Raw genomic sequence first — 16,723 nt, forward strand, 5'->3', positions numbered from 1 at the left:
ATTTGCATGCACTGCCTCCGCTGTATGCAGATCCAGCTCAGGCATATTCATTGTGGATCTCCTGAAAACTATAACTGTTTGAGGCACCTCAGGACTGGAGTTGCCTACCTTTGTTTTAAAGAAAACCCTATTTATGGTATAAACAGTGTACAAAGGTTTTCATCAGATGTATATATTGTTCCATCTTATCAAAAGTAAGGATTAAGAATATTTCCATAATGAGCTTGTAAGTTATGGAACCCTTCCCTTCACACAGGATCACTGTGAAGAAACCTTTTATATAACAAGCAGTTCTTATGTGCAGTTATTCTTAGAGGACTATCTACTTTCCGTTTTGGAAACCAAGTTCTAAGGTTTGTTAGCAGGCAGCTATTTTTGTGTATTTGATACTGGGCAGCAATTTGGCTGCCCAGTACCTTTGGGGAAACAGATTTCCTCATTTTGAGTGCCTCGATGTCAGATATAAAGAGATCAAACTTACTTAAATTATCAAAACCTGACCACAGTCATTGTTTATTTTTTGGATCCAAACCAGTCGCACTGTCTCAACTGCAGGAATATACATTGCAGCAGCCTGCCCTCTGGTGAGCAAATCTGCTCCTGTTTTATTAACTTTACTGCCTTCACTCTGACCTCAACTTTAAACTACTGTCACCTGGAATTGGGGGGAGGAGGAGAACTCTATGGTATAATTAAATCCATGTATTCAGCCATTAGCTGTAAGGTAAAAATAAACATGAAGGTAGGCGGCTTCAAACAGGAGCGCAAGGCGTGCGATAGGGATTGGGCCCTGAGGCTCACCCTCGTCAAAGTCTATAATCAATGACCTCCCCATAGTGCTTGAGAGCTCCTCAGCCCCAGGGCGAAAACGAAATAACTCAAAAGCCAAATGCCTGCTATGTGCAGATGATTTGGTCATTCTGTCCCCCACTGCAGAAGATCTACGAGAGAATATAAACCTGCTAGAAACTTACTGCAAATCATATACAAATAAACGTGAAGAAAACAAACTTTATTTTTTTATTTTCCAGAAAAGACCAAAAAATCTCCAATATAAATTCAAAATCTTCCTAACTAAACAAGAGGTTGAGCCCCAGACCAGAGTTTCCCAATCCTCTGCTGGAGGCACACCTAACCTTTTGGGTTTTCAGGTTATCCACAATGCATATGCATGAGAGAGATTTGCATACATTTGCGAATCTACCTCATGCATATTCTATTTCTTTATTTATTTTATTTAACAGTTTTTTTTCTATACCGGTTAATGGACGTAACCTTCACATCTTTAAAAACATAAAAATCATATCAAACATAAAACAATAAGTGATTAACAATAGCTAGTACCTTATAAAGTTTCTAACAAATCATGCATCTACCAAAAAGCGGGTTCCACGTCACTCATAAATTGCTTCTTCACTACATTATCTTGACTGCTCAGGTGTTATTCTCACTATAGGCTTGTTTGAATAGCCATATTTTTAGAGGTTTTCTGAAATCTATCTGTCTGGGTTCTAACCTTAGTTCCACTGATTGCATATTCCAAGTCTTAGGGGCTGCTAAGGATATTGCTCTTTCTCTTACTGCTGTTAATCTGGCGGATGATAGTGATGGAATTGCCAATAAACCTTTATTTAATGATCGCAAATTTCTCTGTAGAGTGTGTAATCGTATGGATGCCGTTATCCATTCTGAACTTTCTGTATGTATTGCTTTATGGAGAATTGTTAGGACTTTGTATTGTATCCTTTATTTATTTATTTGCAGTTTTTATATACCGACATTTGTTTAGTAACCTCACATTGGTTCACAATTAACAGAAACATTGCAGCTGTGCCAACTAGATCGAACATGTGCAACAGTGCTTTACAATAAACAATAAACATTTACAATAAACAAACTTTACAATAAACTTGTTAACGAACATATGCAATAGTGCTTTACAATAAACTTGTTAACTGGGGGGGGAGGGGAGAGAACAGTGGAACAATGAAAGGGAAAAATAATATAGTGGTACAAAGCAAATTGTTATCTCACTGAATTTATACTTTGTTCAATTGGGAGCCAATGTAAGTCGATGAATATTGGGGTTATATAGTCCTGTTTACGGATTCCAGTTAGTATCCTTGCTGCTGCATTCTGGATAATTTGCAGAGGTCTCAGGGTTGAATAGGGTAGTCCAAGTAACAGGGCATTGCAGTAATCGATGCTGCTAAACATTAGGGCTTGTAGCACTGTTCTATTCATTATGGCAATTCTGAAAACCCGACTGGTTAGTTGTGCCTCCAGGCAAGGGTTGGGAAACACTGCCTTAGACCAGTGGTTCTCATTCCAGTCTGGGACACACCTGGCCAGTCAGATTTTCAAGATATCCACAGTGAATATGTACTAGGCAGAGTTGCATGCACTGTCTCTATTGTATGCAAATATAACTTATGCATATTCATTGTGGAGATCCTGAAAACCTGACTGTTTAGGAATGTCCTGAGGGCTGGGTTGAGAACCCCTGCATTAGATTATACATACTTACAAGAAAAAGCTCTTAAAAGACCTATAGGCAGCAAAGATCCTTCTAGAAAATTCCAACAGTTATTTGATAACATTCAACCAGTCCTCTTATATGGGAGGGAGGTCTGGGATTTACCATTAACTCCAAATTATACAGAATGGGACAGAACCCAATAGAAATCCTATACCTCTAGTTTTGCAAACAGATTCTTCGTGTCCACAGAAACACCCCTAATGGGTGCAGAGCAGATTTAGGGCGCTTCTTCCTACTACTTAACATGCAAAAAGGTTATATTCATATTCTGGTGCCAACTCATTAACAGCAAAGCAAATTCCCTCCACTACCAGGCTCTCTGTAAAGTAACACAAACCCTGGAGTAAACACTAGAGATGTGAATCGTTTTCCATATCGTCTTAACGATAGAAATCGTGTGGCAGGAGAAGAAAATCGTGTTTGGCACGATTATTTCGTTGAAAAATCGTTAAAAATCGTTTTTTCCGATTAGTGCGCACTAACTCGAGTTAGTGCGCACTAACTGAAAATGATACAAATAAACACTTTCCAGGTCACTGAAGGTCAGTTAGGAATGAATATGTGTTCCTATTGGCTGGCAGCCCTCTTATCTATTGATGTTACCAAGGTTACCACTGAGGTGATGGTTGGGGGGATGGGAAATGGAACTGGAAACTCATGAACACCAACAGAAAATGAAACAAAGTGTTCACACTTCCCAGGTCAGTAAAGGTCACTTAGGAATGAATATGTATTCCTATTGGCTGGCTGTGCTCTTATCTATTGATGTTACCAAGGTTACCACTGAGGTAATGGTTGGGGGGATGTGAAATGGAAACAGTTGGAAGCTTGACATGTGATGATCAGCACTCACGTGACTAGAACTTCTTTGTTTATTATTTTTGTTAGCAGACACGTGCATGTTGAATTTGCCAATCACTGTGCATTTTAGAAAGGTGGTCCTGGCTGGAACTGTACACAGTTCAAATATATGTAATTGATTGTTGGTAAGTGTATTTTTTAAGTAGCCACACTGGCACAAGTATGTTTACTTTTCCTCCTACTTAACTCACTAGCTCAGCTTTGTAAGAAGGGCTTCTCTGCTTGTGTGTTGTTTTTGTTTGGTGTGAGGAGAGCAGAAACATCAGATCTTTATTCAATCTACTACAGTCATCTCTTATATTAACCTACTCAATTTTTTTAAAATGATTTGTTATATCACTGAATTAATAATTCATTATTATTAGGTGGTGGTGAATGTCTGACTAAGCTACTTGGCTAGTGTAACTGGTGAGGCTAGTGGCAGTTTAGCAGAATTATAATTTATTTGTATTAGTACTGCAGCATTAATATATTCAAGCCTAGGTAGGCAGCCAGTGCACTACTCCTGCAGTCACCTCATTGCTTCCTGTGCATTGCATTATAATATGCGCACACACTGACTCCAGCTTGGGTGGGGACAAGGCAGGTCTCCTTTACTGCACACACTGACTCCAGTTTGGTGATAAGGCAGGTCTCTAGAGATGTGAATCTCCATTTGCGCAAAAGGGCGCCGCCCGTAGACAACACGATTCGACTGCAGGAGGTCGTTCCGGACCCCTGCTGGGCTTTTGGCAAGTCTTGTGGGGGTCAGGAGGCCCCCCCCAAGCTGGCCAAAAGTCCCTGGGGGTCCAGCGGGGGTCCGGGAGCGATCTCCTGGCGCGAATTGTTTTTTCATAAGGAAAATGGCGCTGGCCATAGCAGGGTGGGTTTTAGGGTTGCTTTAGCGTGCCGGTTTCCCCGCCCTCCCCCCCAATGGACCCCAGGTAATATAAGGCACTTTGGGGGGGTTCAGGAGGGTGGGGGATTTATTTTAAAGGGTCGGGGTGGGTTTTAGGATTGCTTTAGCGTGCCGGTTTCCCCGCCCTGCCCCCCACTGGACCCCAGGTAATTTAAGGCACTTTGGGGGGGTTCGGGAGGGTGGGGGATTTATTTTCAAGGGTCGGGGTGTTGTGATCTTCCTGCACACAGTGCCCTAACCCTGGCAGGAGGGTGGGGGATTTATTTTAAAGGGTCAGGGTGGGTTTTAGGGTTGCTTTAGCGTGCCGGTTTCCCCGCCCTGCCCCCTACTGGACCCCAGGTAATTTAAGGCACTTTGGGGGGGTTCGGGAGGGTGGGGGATTTATTTTCAAGGGTCGGGGTGTTGTGATCTTCCTGCACACAGTGCCCTAACCCTGGCAGGAGGGTGGGGGATTTATTTTAAAGGGTCTGGGTGGGTTTTAGGGTTGCTTTAGCGTGCCGGTTTCCCCGCTCTGCCCCCCACTGGACCCCAGGTAATTTAAGGCACTTTGGGGGGGGTTCGGGAGGGTGGGGGATTTATTTTCAAGGGTCGGGGTGTTGTGATCTTCCTGCACACAGTGCCCTAACCCTGGCAGGAGGGTGGGGGATTTATTTTAAAGGGTCAGGGTGGGTTTTAGGGTTGCTTTAGCGTGCCGGTTTTTCGGCCCTGCCCCCCACTGGACCCCAGGTAATTTAAGGCACTTTGGGGGGGTTCGGGAGGGTGGGGGATTTATTTTCAAGGATCGGGGTGTTGTGATCTTCCTGCACACAGTGCCCTAACCCTGGCAGGAGGGTGGGGGATTTATTTTAAAGGGTCGGGGTGGGTTTTAGGGTTGCTTTAGCGTGCCGGTTTCCCCGCCCTGCCCCCCACTGGACCCCAGGTAATTTAAGGCACTTTGGGGGGGTTCGGGAGGGTGGGGGAATTATTTTCAAGGGTCGGGGTGTTGTGATCTTCCTGCACACAGTGCCCTAACCCTGGCAGGAGGGTGGGGGATTTATTTTAAAGGGTCAGGGTGGGTTTTAGGGTTGCTTTAGCGTGCCGGTTTCCCCGCCCTACCCCCCACTGGACCCCAGGTAATTTAAGGCACTTTGGGGGGGTTCGGGAGGGTGGGGGATTTATTTTCAAGGGTCGGGGTGTTGTGATCTTCCTGCACACAGTGCCCTAACCCTGGCAGGAGGGTGGGGGATTTATTTTAAAGGGTCAGGGTGTGTTTTAGGGTTGCTTTAGCGTGCCGGTTTCCCCGCCCTACCCCCCACTGGACCCCAGGTAATTTAAGGCACTTTGGGGGGTTCGGGAGGATGGGGGATTTATTTTAAAGGGTCAGGGTGGGTTTTAGGGTTGCTTTAGCGTGCCGGTTTCCCCGCCCTCCCCCCCAATGGACCCCAGGTAATATAAGGCACTTTGGGGGGGTTCGGGAGGGTGGGGGATTTGTTTTAAAGGGTCGGGGTGGGTTTTAGGGTTGCTTTAGCGTGCCGGTTTCCCCGCCCTCCCCCCCAATGGACCCCAGGTAATATAAGGCACTTTGCGGGGGTTCGGGAGGGTGGGGGATTTATTTTAAAGGGTCGGGGTGGGTTTTAGGGTTGCTTTAGCGTGCCGGTTTCCCCGCCCTGCCCCCCACTGGACCCCAGGTAATTTAAGGCACTTTGGGGGGGTTCGGGAGGGTGGGGGATTTATTTTCAAGGGTCGGGGTGTTGTGATCTTCCAGCACACAGTGCCCTAACCCTGGCAGGAGGGTGGGGGATTTATTTTAAAGGGTCAGGGTGTGTTTTAGGGTTGCTTTAGCGTGCCGGTTTCCCCGCCCTACCCCCCACTGGACCCCAGGTAATTTAAGGCACTTTGGGGGGTTCGGGAGGGTGGGGGATTTATTTTAAAGGGTCAGGGTGGGTTTTAGGGTTGCTTTAGCGTGCTGGTTTCCCCGCCCTCCCCCCCAATGGACCCCAGGTAATATAAGGCACTTTGGGGGGGTTCGGGAGGGTGGGGGATTTATTTTAAAGGGTCGGGGTGGGTTTTAGGGTTGCTTTAGCGTGCCGGTTTCCCCGCCCTTCCCCCCAATGGACCCCAGGTAATATAAGGCACTTTGGGGGGGTTCGGGAGGGTGGGGGATTTATTTTAAAGGGTCGGGGTGGGTTTTAGGGTTGCTTTAGCGTGCCGGTTTCCCCGCCCTGCCCCCCACTGGACCCCAGGTAATTTAAGGCACTTTGGGGGGGTTCGGGAGGGTGGGGGATTTATTTTCAAGGGTCGGGGTGTTGTGATCTTCCAGCACACAGTGCCCTAACCCTGGCAGGAGGGTGGGGGATTTATTTTAAAGGGTCAGGGTGGGTTTTAGGGTTGCTTTAGCGTGCCGGTTTCCCCGCCCTGCCCCCCAGTGGATCCCAGGTAATTTAAGGCACTTTGGGGGGGGTTCGGGAGGGTGGGGGATTTATTTTAAAGGGTCAGGGTGGGTTTTAGGGTTGTTTTTAGTGTGCCGGTTTTCCCGTCCTCCCCTTCCCCTCCCCCTTCCCCCGATTTATGATTTTTTAGATGATAAATCGGAGGAATTGTTATTGTGTCGCAGCTCTAACGATTTTTGACGATTTAAAATATATAGGACGATATTTTAAATCATCAAAAAAACGATTCACATCCCTACGAGGTCTCCTTTACTGCACACACTGACTCAAGCTTGGGGACAAGGCAGGTCTCCTTTACAGCACACACTAACTCCATCTTGTGGAAAAGGCAGGTCTCCTTTACTGCAGACACTGACTCCAGCTTGTTGAAAAGGCAGGTCTCCTTTATATATATATAATCTTATCAATCAATCAGTGGACTGTATTAGCTGCAGCTGGTGATTGATTAAATAAATACTGAAATATCAGTCTACTAAACTAGTGTGTCGTCTTACACTAGACACTAGCCAGCCACTACCCCTGTGTTGGTGCTGGACTTGCACGTGAGCCTTAAATTTATAAACAAATTGTTTGTGTTAGTAGTGCAAGTATAATTAAATATAATATTATGGGGTAGCCTAGTGTCATTGGCTAGTGGCTGGCTACTAGCCACGCAAGTGAGCCACTAGTCAGATTATCACACAGTGACCTGTCACTGACTGACGAAGTCACTCCCTAACTATTTAACCCTTCTTTATATCTTATCTATTAGGTGCTGCTCACTCAGTACACTGCTGTGCCAGCTTACTTGTTGGTACTGGACTGGACTTGCAGCCATAACGTTTTAAAATGTTTGCTGGTAAGAAGAAAAGTGCTACTGGAAAGAAAATTCCAGTCATTAGGAAAAAACTGCGATTTGATGATACCCCTTCTACTTCAGCAAATGTAAAGGAGCAAGGTAACTTGCAGGACAAGGAAGGAGCAAAATCTGGAAAGGTGAAAGTGAAATCTGTGCAGCAGCAGCAGCAACGTTTATTGATGGATGAAGTGCTACAGAAAGTGCTGAATAGAGAATCAGAGGACTCTGAGTCTGAGGAGGAGGATGACAATGATGATATTCAGGATGAGGAGAAGAACACCACCAATGACAGTGATAGTAGTGATGATGAATCAGATGATGGTAGTCCGATTGTCAAAAAAAACCACTGTCAGTGCCAGTAGTATCCTCTCTATTCCTAAACCAGTTGAAAATTTGCAGGTTACTACAACACCAACTTCTGCTACTTCTACTCCTAGTACTTCTACACCTACTCTGATGACAACACTGACAAGAAATGTCCAGCCTAGAGTAAGGGACAGTAGAAAAACATCAAAGGTTTGGAATCATTTTAATGTTACTGATGATTGGAGATGTGCTCAATGTATCCATTGTAAAAGGATGGTGAGCCGTGGAAGAACTCTTGTACATCTTACTACCACCAACATGAAATATCACCTGGAAAGAGAACATAGAGCACTGTTGCTTGCAGAAGAAGCTGCAGGGAAGCCACAGAAGGAAATTACATCAGAAGATTGTGTGTATGTGAAGCAGAAGCAGTCTTCTCCTTCTCCTCTTCCACGGCAGCAGCGGCAAGCTACTGTTGAGGAGATGGGGTGGTGTCCTTCTTCCATTTCACGGACTAGGAAGCAAGTAGTATCCAAAGTGTTGACACGACAAATTGCTGTAATGATTGCTGTGGATGATCAGCCACTGCAGATTGTAGAGAATGAGGGATTTAAGCAGCTGATGCATCTTGTAGCCCCTGAGTACAAAATTCCATCAAGAACTACATTTACCCGTCAGGTGATTCCTTCCCTGTACTCACAATGTCGTGCTGAAATGCAGATTGTGATGGCAAGGGCAAAGGGAAGGAGCATACATCTCACCACTGATCTTTGGACTAGTAAGAATGCAACACATGCATATTTGTCTCTAACAGCGCATTGGTGGCAGCTGGATGAGGCATTAACTGACAGCAGAAGCACAAGCAGTGGCAGTAGCACCAGCAGCTCCAAAAAGCTTTCTCCAGGATACCGGTGGGCTTTACTGCATTCTCAAGTGCTAGACAAGAGACATACTTCTGAAAATATCCTACAGACAATTCAGGGGATGATGGAAGGATGGAAAGGGCTACTTAGAAGCAGTGATATGGAACGTTTAAATGGATATATCATTACTGACAATGCTGCCAATATGAGTAAGGCTCTGGAGGATGGTGGATTCAAAGGCATCCGATGCTTTGCACATACACTGCACCTGGTAGTGAGGGATGCGTTGGGGCTAGGTGCCAAGGAAGTGCAAGGTACTAGTCGTCAAGCCCTGAAGCGGTTGATTGAAAAGTGCCGCAAAATAACTGGGCATTTCAATCGCAGTGTGAAAAGTGGGAAGGAACTCAGAGAAAAACAAAAAGCAGTTAGGGCACCATTGCATAACCTCGTTCAGGATGTGCCTACCAGATGGAATTCCACCTATCTTATGTTGGAGAGGTTGTCTGAACAACAGACACCTCTGCATGACTTGGCAATGGAATCTGAAATTGGATTGGAAAATCCACTTGGATGTCAGGACTGGACAAACATTGCACAGATGGTGTATGTCCTCAAGCCTTTCAAAGAATATACTGATGAACTGAGTGCAGCTACAGCCACGTTAGGTGATATCATTCCTGTAATATATGATCTGGAGCAGGTATTACAGGAATTTCTGCATCAGACAGATTTGTCGAAGGAAGTGTTGCAGCTTGTGAGATGCTTACAAGAGCAAGTACAGAAAAGGTTGAAACCTCTAATGGAAAAGGATAGCTATATGTTAGCTACTATGTGTGACCCACGTGTGAAAGGCAGTATTGCTCTCAAGTGCAATACTCTTGCATCCTGGACAAATAAGTTGATTCAAATGGTTGAAAAGATTTCAACTCCTCCCACTCCATCCTGCTCAGCTGCTTCCAGTTCCACCAGCTGCTTCCCTCCCATGATGACAACCCATTCTCCTCCCAAATTTCATGCAACTGGTGCTATTTCAAAAGCAAGAGCAAGATGTGTCAGATTTGAGACTGGTGGTGCTGCTAACCAGCAGCAATACCTGCAAGATAAGGTTGCAAAAATTCATGTGAAGGCTTTTCTCTCTGAGCAAGTTCAGAGCATGGAGTCAGATCCTCTGCGATATTGGGCAGAAAAAGCTTCAATGTGGCCTTATCTTTCCATAGTAGCACAACACTTTCTTTCCTGCCCACCCACCAGTGTGCAAAGTGAAAGAGTATTTTCATTGACAGGGAACATTGTGAGTCCACACCGTGCACGTTTGAATCCAGACTTAGTTGAGGAATTGGTTTTCATCAAAATGAACCTTCCGCTGCTTGATAATGTGAAAATTTGCTGTGACTGGGAGGAGGAGTGAGTCTCTTGTCTAGGATGGGGATGCAAGGTCGTTTGGGAACACAGCAGGGTGGAGCATTCAGCAGTAGCACTGCCTCATGATAGAACTGACCCTGCCTCTTCACCTCAGGTGTCTGCTGTGCTGTTATCATCTATCTTGTCAGCTTGATGAATAAGGACTTTGTACGTGCAAGCAAGAAACCTAAGTTTGTGTCTATCAACTGTGTGCGCTTATTTAGCAGCAGTTAGAGAACAGGCAGTTAAAGTATTTTTGAGTTTTGAACATAGTCGCTCTAAGCAGTTAATGTATATGTGATAGGGGCATGGTTTATTTTTCAGGCTGAGACAGTTTATAGCTCAGCTTACCAAACCAGTCCTGGGGATTCCACAGCCAGTTGGATTTTTAGAATATCCTCAAAAAATTATGCATGAGATACATTTGCATATCATGGGGACTCAGTATATGCAAATTTACATCATGCATAAAATCCGGCTTAGTGAGTGGTTATTTATTTGGAAAACCCTGGTTTATAGGGACCAATTTGTCTCACTCTCTATAATAAAGCCTGACCACGTAAGTTAGTGCCTAAATCAAAACCATCTCCAGTTGTGTCATGAGTTACTTAACCTCCCTGTGGTCAGTAAAAGGTTTCTCTGGCCGAGATTTAATTATTTCTCCCTGCGGAGCAGATACATGTTAAGTTGAATTTTCAAGTTGCATTAATAAAAAACAGCATTTACGTGTGTAAATAAATAGCATATACTTCTTTATATACTTAGTACAACATGAGTAAATCTACACGTGTGAAAAAAAGGGATGGTCTAGGTGTTCCCAAGTGGAGGCCAACATTTATGTATGTTAGTTGCTATTTTATAAGAGATTTACTGTATGTGTAGATTTGGCAGCTTTATATTTACTCTCGCTCTTTATCTGGAGTAAGTGATAGTATAAGAAGTCTTAACAGTCAAATCATGACTATGTCGTGGTCTGGGAGAAATGGGGGAAGCTGAGGCTGATCTTGATGAGTTGCAGATGGACTGGAGTGGAAACTGAAAGACTAATTGATAACACTGGTAATTTTATTGCTGTGTGCATGTTAGAAAATCTGTTGACTATAAATCCCAATTTATAATAATTTTAATAATTCAGTCCACTAATATTTCTCAAATTTAAAACATTTTATTAACTACAAAACTATAACGAAATTAAATAACACTGTTATAAAAATATAACTTTACAATGACAACATACCAAAAAAAAATTATGTGTTAGCACCCAGTACTCAAGGATGTGGAGAGGAGAATGGCAACCCGAGAGGAGGATCCTGCTCTGGAGCAGAGGGCAGTGGCATCTCCTCCTCATGAGGCATCTCATGAGGATGAGATACCTGTGCCCTCCGCTCCTGAAAGGCCTCCTCCATGGCTGACAGCCTCCTCTGCACATCCTTGACATCTGCCCTGATGCTGTTTACTCCCTGCAGGATCTCCTTCAGTATGCCAAACTGCGCATGTGCAGTGCATACGCAGCTTGGAGGAGATCCTGCAGGGAGTAAAGCAGCAGTGCTGGTGCTGCTGGGCCCGGCTGTGGCTGCCTCCATCCTTTGGGCACTGGCAGTGGCACTGGTGGCTGTGGCTGCCTCTTCTTGCCCTGTAAAGAAATGTAAAAAATTCTACATAAGATATAGAACAGGGGTGGGCAGTTATGGTCCTCGAGGGCCACAAACCAGTATTGTACACACCAGCAAGTTTATAATATTAAAATACATTCAACCCCTTAGTTTACTAAATTGCAGGGTTTTGGAAAAATGAGTTTATAGTCTACAACCTCGGAGAGGGAGAGTGGAGGGATATCATTCTAGATAATTAGAGATAATATTATATAAATATATAACATAACATACATCTATCCCACCCTATATAACTGACTGATCACAAACAATAATTTTGATTTTCTGCCTCAGACAGATACTAGACAAACTACTACTACTACAACATACGTACTGGCCCTGTGGCCCAAAATACAAGCCATTAAGCCCGTACACATGTGCTACATTAAAAAAAAATGTTTTTCAGTTCATTTTTTAACATGGCACTCTTCTACAGTTCTTCTTCCTCACTCATCCTCTTCCTCCCACTGCCTCCCTCCCCTCTCACAGTGACTAATACCCCCTTCCCTCAGTCTCACATTCATCCCCCATTCACATTTGCAGCATGTTGGTCAATGGTCAGGGCTCAATTATCTAATATCTAATAATATAATACCTGGCCCACCAGTGACGGTTCCCTCCGTCCTCCTCTGCTGACAGCCACTGGGCCCAGGAAGCCCCGCCTCGTCCCTGCTGGTGTGTGGTTCTGTACGAAGACACAGATCAAATTTCAGAGAACAAGAGTTAAAATTAAAAAAAAAGGAATTGGAACTGACAAACAATATTAAACACAAATTCCATTACAATTAATTGAATAATATTTGTGTACTTGTGTAGTATTCTCAAACAACCTACCAGGCGAAGGACGCGCTAAAGTCAGGCGGACCTCCTCAAGCCAATCACCCTCGTGAAGTCTCAGATGCCGACCTGAGAATTAGAGGTAGAAAGGAAATAGAATAACATTAATTGATTAATAAATTAATTACAAACACAACATGCCCTACTAGGTTATTTTTTTTATGCAATATATAAAATTTAGTAATAAAAAAATACTTAGCTATCTTTTAATGTGGCATTCAAAATTCCCAAATACAAATCCCATCATTTCGAAATGATAAATAAATATAAATAAATATAATACACCACTAACATTATCTCTCACCTTTCTTCTTGAGATCTTCGATCTCACGCGGGTAAGAGGCTCTCCGGCAGAACTCCTCCTGGAGAGCCACCCAGGCTGCAGTCTCCCTTTGAAGGTTAGGCCTGCTGCCTGAGGGGGTGTAGAGATGCTCCTCATCCAGGAGGAGTAGCCGGGCTAGGAGGTCCACATCTGCCTGTGTGAACCGTGGCTTCCTGGACCTAGCATCACGATCTGCCTTTGAGGAGGACGGTTGGGCTGACTCCCTATCACGATCCATCTACAATGAGAAAATAAAAAAGAAGATGAAAAAAGTAAGTTCAGAAGCTCAGAATGCAAAGGGCTGAAGTATCCCACCCTTCACATCCCCCACTGCTGGTATATGGGAGAGAGAAGGGGAAGGGGAGGGGGTGGGGGGAGGTGAAGGGGCAAGCAGCCCCACTCCCTGTGAGGGATGGGAAGGGAGAGACAGCCCCACTCCCTGGGAGGGATGGGAAGGGAGAGACAGCCCCTGAATGCAGGGGCTGTCTCTCCCTTCCCATCCCTCCCTCCCCTCCCCCCCCCCCCCCACCACTCACCCACACACTATTCACTAGCTGGGACATGGGGGAAGTCGGGAGTGAGGGTCAGGCAGCTCCCCCCTGTCTGTGAAGCCAGCCTCTCACTAGTAATGCAGGGAGGGAGCTGTCTCAGACTTCACCATCCTCCTCCCCCCCCCCCTCACCCACACACCGTTCACTAGCTGGGACATGGGGGAAGTCAGGAGTGAGGGTCAGGCAGCTCCCCCCTGTCTGTGAAGCCAGCCTCTCACTAGTAATGCAGGGAGGGAGCTGTCTCAGACTGGTATCAGGGTTAGGGCACTGTGTGCAGGAAGATCACAACACTCCTGGTATTAATAGGGATAGGGCACTGTAAGAGATGACTGTAGTAGATTGAATAAAGATCTGATGTTTCTGCTCTCCTCACACCAAACAAAAACAACACACAAGCAGAGAAGCCCTTCTTACAAAGCTGAGCTAGTGAGTTAAGTAGGAGGAAAAGTAAACATACTTGTGCCAGTGTGGCTACTTAAAAACTACACTTACCAACAATCAATTACATATATTTGAACTGTGTACAGTTCCAGCCAGGACCACCTTTCTAAAATGCACAGTGATTGGCAAATTCAACATGCACTAGCATTTCAGGTGCCTGCTAACAAAAATAATAAACAAACAAGTTCTAGTCACGTGAGTGCTGATCATTACATTACTTTTTTTGTCAAGCTTCCAACTGTTTCCATTTCACATCCCCCCAACCATTACCTCAGTGTTAGCCTTGGTAACATCAATAGATAAGAGCACAGCCAGCCAATAGGAATACATACATACATATTCATTCCTAAGTGACCTTTACTGACCTGGGAAGTGTGAACACTTTGTTTCATTTTCTGTTGGTGTTCGTTAGTTTCCAGTTCCATTTCCCATCCCCCCAACCATCACCTCAGTGGTAACCTTGGTAACATCAATAGATAAGAGGGCAGCCAGCCAATAGGAACACATATTCATTCCTAACTGACCTTCAGTGACCTGGAAAGTGTTTATTTGTATCATTTTCAGTTAGTGCGCACTAAATCGAGTTAGTGCGCACTAACGGGGAGTTAGTGCGTGTTCTATAACGATTTAAGACGATATTAACATTATCGGACGATAATTTTAATCGTTGAAAAACGATTCACATCCCTAGTAAACACACTTAGTACCTATGTAGCAAACTTGCCCTATCAATCTAGCACTAATACCAGGAGTCTGGCATACAAAAAGACTGCAATGCAATTATTGCAGCATGCCCTAGAACACCAGTACATCTCATATTGGGAGATGCAAATTGGAAAACAGAACAAGTCGGACTGCTACAGATCCCTACACAGAAATACATGCCAGCAGAATACCTCACCTCAGTCACAAATGCAAAAAAACCAGTCAAACCCTCACCAAATACGGGATAAGTAAACACAAATTAGAAATAGAAAGATGCAGATAAAAACTAAACAGGAGACTCCAAGAAGAGAGGCTCTGCATGCAATGCAACATGAGAAATAGGAACAGAAATGCATTTCCTCCCATGCTGTGGAAAATACAAAGATATCAAAGATGCACGTTTCCCAGCGCTAACAGAGAAAATCCCAGACTTCCCACAAAAGAATGAGAGAGAAAAACTCTTTAGAATATAAGGGGAAAGAAGAGAAACAGCAGCTATAGCAGCAAAATATGTTGTGGCCTGCCACCAGGCCTGAAATTAAACCTGACCGAGGGACAACGCGGACTAGCACCAAAACCTGAGACATTCCCTGATGCTGTACTTTTTGTTCATGTACTTTTCCTTTATTTATTACCATTTTGTAATTTTCCCATCTTTTCCTACCCTTTTATTTTAATTATTCTGCGTGTTAAGTTGGCAATACATGTAAAATTGCCATGCCAATAAAGTTATTTAAATCTTGAATCCCCGTGTCTCAATAGTGCAGGAGAAATGTAGTGCTCCTGATGTGGAATTTTAGGACACTTTTCCGTCGAGCAGGATCACACGCATTGTGGTACAATTTGCTGTCGTCAAAATTGTGCATGCACACATCAAGGAGTAGATTTGATGGTAACTTTTTACATTTTTTTTTTTTTTTTTTTTTAATAAATTTACAAACATGTCAAGATAGATCTTGCCGGACACATTCATGTGATAATACTGTTTGAAAGTGTATTAATCTCTCTTATGTCCTCTGGGTTCTTCACGCTGAAGAGCCCTAACCCATTTAGTCTTTTTATAAGGGGACTATTCCATCCCCTTTATTGTTTTTGATGCCCTGCCTGAGGTAACTGCTTTCAATGCTTGACTCCCTCGGTTGGTTGTGGATTCTTCGTCATTTTGTGTTTTTAAAAACTAGATTAGAAAAATACAGTATTTGTCTGAGATAATATGGGTACAATGGGTCAAGAAGCAGGGGAGGGCACTAGATGGGATGAGGGTAAAAGGGGGTAGGCTCAGGAGCAATCTTAGGAAATGTTCCTTTATAGAGAGGGTGGTGGATGCGTGGAATGGCCTCGTGGTGGAGGCAAGAACAGTAACTGAATTCAAGAAAGCATGGGATAAGCACAGGGGGATTTCCGAGGGAGTAATTCGCAATGCAGAAATGGGGAGGCAGGGTTCCCACAGAGGTATGGCAGATAGGGTGCCATTTCAAGGGAGTTGCCAAAAAACAGAAAAGGAAGGCAATCTAAGAGAGCCGTCAGGAAAGCAACAGGAATTAGATGCCACAGTCTTTTTCTAAACTTTATTGCAGTGGAGACGTGTACTTTTCTAAAAGCCCGACTCGGGCCGAGTTTCGCCGTCTGCCGAATGGCTGCCTCAGGGGCTTAGATGTATTTGGACTCAGGTTGTTAAAGCTGCGATCTTGTGTGGTAAACTTGAATTTCCATGATCGCTATTATGAGCGGAGACGGGGATTCAGAAAGTGACGTGCAAGCTGTTCTAGTCTCAGTACATGCTCAAAACTTTGTCTGAATTGGGGATCCAACAGATGATTCGCATTTACAAGGCTACGAAGTGCACATAAAGTAAAAAGCATCAATGATACAGTGTATTGTACTTGGAAATTTAAGTTTATCACACAAGATCGCAGCTGTAACAACCTGAGTCCAAATACATCCAAGCCCCTGAGGCAGCTGTTCGGTAGACGGCGAAACTCGGCCAGAGTTGGGTTTTTAGAAAAGTAAACGTCTCCACTGCAATAAAGTTTAGAAAAAGACTGTGGCATCTAATTTCTAGGAAGTTGGCAATCCAGCC

At 44.3% G+C, this 16,723-nt stretch overlaps 1 protein-coding gene and 1 long non-coding RNA gene across 4 annotated transcripts in view; one reads left to right on the forward strand and one right to left on the reverse strand.

Annotated features, from left to right (window-relative positions):
- PTK2B (protein tyrosine kinase 2 beta) overlaps positions 1-16,723 on the forward strand; it is a 330,459-nt gene that overhangs the window by 173,155 nt on the left and 140,581 nt on the right. The gene's annotated exons all lie outside the window — the stretch shown is intronic.
- Positions 12,436-12,967, reverse strand: LOC115088188. The gene is made up of 3 exons (XR_003855721.1): positions 12,929-12,967; positions 12,622-12,693; positions 12,436-12,472 (listed from the first exon to the last, which is right to left on the reverse strand). It is a non-coding gene; the product is annotated as an uncharacterized LOC115088188 (long non-coding RNA).

Source organism: Rhinatrema bivittatum, chromosome 3 (genome assembly GCF_901001135.1).
Source record: "Rhinatrema bivittatum chromosome 3, aRhiBiv1.1, whole genome shotgun sequence".
Lineage (NCBI taxonomy): Eukaryota > Metazoa > Chordata > Amphibia > Gymnophiona > Rhinatrematidae > Rhinatrema > Rhinatrema bivittatum.